We start from the raw sequence: 7,070 nt of genomic DNA, 5'->3' as shown, positions 1-7,070 counted from the left end.
CTAACATCTTTTCAAGTAAAACTTTTGAAAAGAACAAGCAACAAGAAGCTCGGATTTCCAGGTCTATGTCAAACATGCCCTAGCATCTGTGTTGGTTTGATGTTTTATTTGCTTCCATAGTTTTTGAATATTATAATAATCCCGAAAGAAAATAATTCGGGTTAGGCCAGACGATAAGGCAGACATCGTTGGTAGAACCGTAATCAAGAGAATCTAAGAAAGCTCGACTGAATTATTAGTCTCTGGTGATCCAAAAAAGCTCAACTGAAACTAGCTCATCTGTTGATTTGACAACTGATAAGGTTGGTGAAAATGCTCCTCTTAATGAACATGTAGACTTCATAATTGCTGCTCATACAGCTGGGAGCTCTGGAGAAAAGGTTGCAGATGATCGAGTTCATGGTTATGATAGGAAGGCTAAGGTAATTACTACTGAAATTTTGTTTGGTACGATGGACAGGAAACTTCACCTGCTTGAAATGTGGTTTTCTGAAGATGACATTGCATTTGCTATGTATAAATTTAGTGCAGAAATCCCTATCTTGGTTCCATCAAAATTTAAAAGTAATCACTGCTCCTGGAATCAAAACGATTCAAAGTGTATAGGTAGTGCCACATAAGAACGTTTGAAACGCTGTTTTACTGTAACTTAAGTAGAAGAAACTGAGGCATCATGTTCAAATGTTCCTCATGTAAAGGATATATAGACTTTAAAAAACTGGGAAAACAAAAACAGGCAAAACATATGCCTTTAGATCAGAAATTTGCTTCCTTTGAAAATCCATAGCCAGAAGCAAGAATGCTTGACTTCGACTCTGAAAGAAATGAAAAAGAAGAAGAAGAGGAAAATGCAAAATATAAGCCTTTAGATGACAAATTTGCTTCCTTTGGCGCTCCCAAGCTGGAAGCAAAGGAATGTTCGAAAGGCAAGCCACCAGCCATCTCATGCTCTATCCGTATAGAGGGGTCCATGAATCAGCTGAAGCGGGACAGAATGTATTAGAAATACCAATAAACGCATGCCCAACCTCTGTAGGAATCTTAGTCAGGTTGGAGCTAAGCCACCTTATTTCTTCCATGGAAATGTTTTGGACATCTCCCAAGAGACATGGACCAAAAATTCTCAGTTTTTATATAGAGTCCAGACAGAATTTGTGAATTCTCGGTTCTTCTCTGCCTTTATTAGGAAGGAAGCCTATATATACACAATCCTCCCACTGATAATAGGTCTCACATCCTTCCACGGCCACCGATGACAATTGAAGATGCAATGATGCATATGAAGGAATGGTAAACATTTAAGCTGCATCAGGTCTGAAACTATGGGACTTGACCGGATATGGCAAAGGTTGGGGAAGATTTTGATGGAGTCTCAAGGCATGATTTAAATGGAACAGCAGAAGCACGTCCTTCATTAGTGCAAGACGTTGGATCTAGTATGTGGAGGCCACAACAAACTGAGTCCCAATGAGCCTGATCAAATGGAATACATATTAGGATGCCCATTGCAACACTCTTGGATTGGGGGTTGTCATCCAGCAGAGAGACTAAGGTCACCCAAAAAAAAAAAAGCTACCGAACAGACACATTGGGGTATCACCTCTCCGCCTTGAAAGGGATTTTTCCAGATGGACTGACAATTGTATCCGTGTTCAGTGAAATTGGAGGGGCAAAAATAGCCCAATACAGGCTTGGCCTTAGCCTCAAATGTGTTGTTTCAGTTGAAACCATAGTTTTAAAACTCTCGCACGTCATCGTGGACTCCCCCGAGTCTACTGCCTTTCCCTTGAACGCATTTCGCATTTTTGCCCAACAGAGTCAATAAAAACTCCTTTGACTCTTCCGAGTTATGACCGCATGAACCGAGTACTCAGCCGCATCAAATGTGTTCTTGGCCAATCCGCGCCGGGTCGACAAGGATTTTCTTGGCCGCATTTTGACCCGCATCCGCGTTTTAAACATTGTTTGAAACATCCAAAACAAATCAAAAATTTCTGACAAGTTACAAGCTTGAAAGTTTGATTAGAGAGTTTGACGGCTTCAACATTGTTATTGGTGGAAGCCCACGTACCCATGAAGATGTGGAAAACCAGTGGGGCGAGACTTCATCTAATTTTACGAATTTGTACACGTGCTGAAACATGTGAGGTGTATAATCGGAAGAAACAAATGATACAACCTAATATATGTTGTGTTCTAAAACACTTTTAGCACATTCAATGTGCAAATGCTTAGGCATCTACAAGTATGATTTCATATTTTCAACCACCTTATTTTTTTTTCTATGGAAATGTTGTGGACATTTCCCGAGAAAAATGGAAAAAAATTCTCAATTTTTATATGGAGTCCAGCCAGAATTTGTGAATTCTCAGTTCTTCTCTGCCTTTATTAGGAAGGAAGCCTATCTACACAATCTTCCCACTGATAATAGGTCTCACATACTTCAACGGCAACTAATGACAATTGAAGATGAAATGGCACATAGGAAGAAATGGTGGCCTTCATGGGACACTAGGAAACAGTTAAGCTGCTTCATGTCTGAAACTATGAGACTTGACCGGATATCTCAAAGATTTTCAGGAAGATTTTGGAGTCTCAAGGCATGATTTCAAAGGAATAGCAGATGGACATCCTCGATCAGTGCAAGACATTGAATCTAGTATGGGTAGACCACTACAAACTGATTCCCGTTGAGCCTGATCAAGTGGAATATGTATTAGGCTACCCACTGCAGCACACTCGGATTGGGGTTGTCATCAAGCAGAGAAACTCGGGCCACTCATAAAAAGCTACTAAACAGACACATTGGGGTATCACCTCTCCGCCTTGAAAGGGATTTTTCCTTATAGACTAACAGCGCTATCCCTGTTCAGTGGAATTGGAGGGGCAGAAATAGCCCTGTGCTTGGCCTTAGCTTCAAATGTGTTGCTTCAGTTGAAATCATAGTTTTAAAACTACTGCGCGTCATCGTGGACTCCCACGAGTCGACTTCTTTTTCCCTTGGCCGCGTTCTGCGTTTTACCACCGTATTCCGTGTTTGCCCTACAGAGTCAATAAAAACTCCTTTAACGCTTCCGAGTTATGACCGCGTGAACTGAGTACTCAGTTGCGTCAACCGACTTCTCAGTTGCATCCGTGCCGAGTCGACAAGGTTTTTTCCTGGCCGCATTTTGAACCGCATCCCCGTTTTTAAACACTGGTTGAAACATCCAAAACAAATCGAAAAATTCTAAAGAAGTGGTGGTGCACCACTATAGAGGCTGGTGCCTTGAGGCTGATCAATGATATCCAGAAGATAACAATTTACAAGCTTGAAAGTTTGATTAGAGAGTTGCACGGGTTCGACATTGTTATTGGTGGAAGCCCATGTACCCATGAAGATGGGAAAACCCCGGTGGGGCGAAACTTCAGCCAATTTTACGAATTTGTACGTGTTGAAACATGTGAGGTGTATAATGGGAGGAAATAAATGATACAACCTAATATATATATATATATATATATATATATATATATATATATATTGTGTTCTTAAACACTTTCAGCACGTTCAATCTGCAAATGCTCAGGCATCTAAAAGTAGTATTTCATATTTGCAACCACCATATTTTTTCAATGGAAGTGTTGTGGACATCTCGCAAGGGACATGGATAAAAAATTCTCAGTTCTTCTCTGCCTTCATTAGGAAGGAAGCGTATATACAAAATCTTCCCACTATTAATAAGTCTCACATACTAGGGTATCAAAAGACTTGATAGGGCTTTTCTGGATAGTACTATTGTGGAGGGTGACTCACAAAATGTGGTTAGATGGCTGCGAGGGACAATGGTTCGTCCATGGAGATTTACTTCATTTTTTGACGATAACTCTGATTTATCTTCGCAATCTTCTTTTGTATTTAATCATGTGAGGAGATCTGCTAATAGTGAAGCTGACTCCTTAGCTAGGTCTGGGGTTGGTCGGGTGGGTTTGGAGTGGTTTGATTTCTTACCTCCTAGAGATTTTTGTATTTTCTGTATTGTGTACTTTGGGGTGGCCCATCTCAGTCCTTCCCCTTATCAATGAAATTTATTTACCATTTCAAGAAAAAAAAAATCTCACATACTTAAACAGCCACCAATGACAATTGAAGATGCAATGCCGAATACGAAGAAATGGTGGCCTTCATGGGACACTAGGAACACTAGGAAACAGTTAAGCTGCATCAGGTCTGAAACTACGGGGCTTGACTGGATATGTCAAAGATTGGGGAGGTATCACCTTTCCGTCTTAAAAGGGATTTTTCTAGATGGATTGACATTCGTATCCCTGTTCAGTGGGATTTTTTTTTTTCATTTTTCGGGGGATGGGGAGCATAAATAGCCCTATGCAAGCTTGGCCTTAGCTTCAAATGTGTTGTTTCAGTTGAAAGCATAGTTTTTGTTTAAGTAGAAAAGAATAAATAACACCTTCTCCAATAGCTTAAGCTTTTGGAGTAACTGGTTGTTTGACATGGTACCAGAGCAAGGTCCTGAGTTCAAAGCTCCTTGATGTAAAAAATCCACAGGCAATGGCCAACCCAAAAGTGGGGCCACATGTGCCACGTGTAGGCTAACCCAAAGAAAGAGGGGCCACATGAGAGGGGGAGTGTTAAAGTATAAAAGAATAAATAACGCCTTCTCCAATAGCTTATCTGTTGGAGTAATTGGTTGTTTGACAGTTTTAGAACTCCCAAACTTCACCGTAGACTGCTCCAAGTCAACTCCCTTTTCCCTTGGTCGTGTTCCGCGTTATACCGCCGTGTTCCGCATTTTGCCCTACAGAGTCAATAAAAACTCCTTTGACTCATCCGAGTTGTGACCGCGTGAACCATATACTTAGCCGTGTCAACTGCGTTCCTGGTCGCATCCGTGCCGGGTCGACATGGATTTTTCTTGGCCGCATTTTGACCCGCATCCGCGTTTTTAAACACTAGTTGAAACATCCAAAACAAATTGAAAAATTCTAAAGTGGTGGTGCGACACTAGACAGGCTGGTAGCTGATTAATGATATCCATAAGCTAACAAGTTGGAAGCTTGAAAGTTTGATTAGAGGGTTGGATGGGAACGACATTGTTACTGGTGGAAGCCTATGTACCCATGAAGATGGGGAAACCCTAGGGGCGAGACTTCAGCCAATTTTACGAATTTATAAGCGTGTTGAGACATCTGAGATGTATAATCGGAGGAAACAGATGATACAACCAAATATATTTTGTGTCCTTAAACACTTTTACTTCGTTCAATGTGAGAATGCTTAGGCATCTAAAAGTATTGTTTCATATTTTCAAGTGTCAACCAACTGATTTTACCATGGAAATGGTGTGGCCATCTCCTAAGAGACATGGACCAAAAATTCTCAGTTTTTATATGGAGTCCAACCAGAATTTGTGAATTCTTAGTTCTTCTGTCTTTATTAGGAAGGAAACATATGTACACAATCTTCCCACCGATAATAGGTCTCACATCCTTCCACAGCCACCAATGACAATTGAAGATGCAATGCCGCATACGAAGAAATGGTGGCCTTCATGGGGAACTAGGAAACAGTTAAGCTGCAGCAGGTCTGAAACTACAGGACGAGACTGGATATGTCAAAGATAGAGGAAGATTTTGATGGAGTCTCAAGGCATGATTTCAAAGGAACACTAGATGGACATCCTTGATCAGTGCAAGACATGGAATCTAGTATGGGTAGGCCACTACAAACTGAGTCAAGTGGAACACATATTAGGCTACCTATTGCAACACACTCGGATTGGAGGTTGTTATCTAGCAGAGACACTCAGATTGCTCATAAAAGGCTTCCAAACAGACACATTGGGGTATCATCTCTCCGCCTTGGAAGGGATTTTTTCATATGGACTGACATTGTTATCCCTGTTCAGTGGAATTGGAGGGGCAGAAATAGCCATATATAGGCTTCCCCTTAGCCTCGATTGTGTTGTTTCGGTTGAAACCATAGCTTTAAAACTCCCGCACGTCAACATGGACTCCTCCGGGTCGACTCCCTTTTCCCTTTGCTGTGTTCTGCGTTTTACCCTATAGAGTCAATAAAAACTCCTTTGACTCTTCCGAGTTATGACCGTGTGAGCCAAGTACTCAGCCGTGTCAACCACATTCTTGGTCGAATCCACGCCGAGTTGACAATGATTTTTCTTGGCCGCATTTTGACCTGCATCTGCATAAAGAAATCGAAAAATTCTAAAGAAGTGGTGGTGCTACACTAGACAGGCTGGTGACTTGAGGCTGATCAATGATATCTAGATGCTAACAAGTAACAAGCTTGAAAGCTTAATTAGAGTGTTGGACGGGTTCGACACTGATATTGGTGGAAGCCCATCTACCCATGCAGAAGGGGAAAACCCAATGGGGTGAGAATTCAGCTAATTTTATGAATTTGTACGTATGTTGCAACATGTGAGGTGTAATGGGAAGAAACAGATGATACAACCTAATATAATTTGTGTTCTTAAACACTTTTAGCACGTTCAATGTGCAAATGCTTAGAAATCTAAAAGTATTATTCCATATTTTCAACCCCCTTATTTTTTCTATGGAAATGTTGTGGACATCTCCCAATGGACATGGACCAAAAATTCTCAGTGTTTATATGGAGTCCAGCCAGAATTTGTGACTTCTCAGTTCCTCTCTGCCCCTACATACCGAATCTTCTTACTGATAATAGGTCTCACATCCTCCCACAGCCACCGATGACAATTGAAGACGCAGTGCCGCATACGAAGGGATACTAGGAAACAGTTGATGCAGCTGCATCAGGTCTGAAACTACGTGACTTGACCTGATATGTCAAAGATTGGGGAAGATTTTGGAGTCTCAAGGCATGATTTTAAAGGAACAGCAGATAGACATCCTTGATCAGTACAGGACAATTAATCTAGTATGGGCAGACCACTACAAACTGAGTCCCATTGAGCCTGATCAAGTGGAACACATATTAGGCTGCCCATTGCAACACACTCGGATTGAGGGTTGTCATCCAACAGAGAGACTCATGTCACTCAAAAAAAGCTTTCAAATAGATGCATTGG

The 7,070-nt window shown here is 41.3% G+C and overlaps 2 pseudogenes; both read left to right on the top strand.

Moving 5' to 3' along the window:
* Positions 1-1,019: 1,019 nt before the first annotated feature.
* On the top strand, positions 1,020-3,469 carry LOC143848973 (putative inactive DNA (cytosine-5)-methyltransferase DRM3; annotated as a pseudogene).
* Positions 3,470-4,119: 650 nt separating this feature from the next.
* LOC143848972 (putative inactive DNA (cytosine-5)-methyltransferase DRM3) lies at positions 4,120-6,396 on the top strand (annotated as a pseudogene).
* The last annotated feature ends 674 nt before the right edge of the window (positions 6,397-7,070 follow it).

Source organism: Tasmannia lanceolata, unplaced genomic scaffold (genome assembly GCF_043159265.1).
Source record: "Tasmannia lanceolata isolate RefF3 unplaced genomic scaffold, GAP_Taslan_0.1 ptg000016l, whole genome shotgun sequence".
NCBI lineage: Eukaryota > Viridiplantae > Streptophyta > Magnoliopsida > Canellales > Winteraceae > Tasmannia > Tasmannia lanceolata.
Note: the sequence above shows the minus strand (reverse complement) of the source record. Positions and strands in the feature narration are given on the sequence as shown.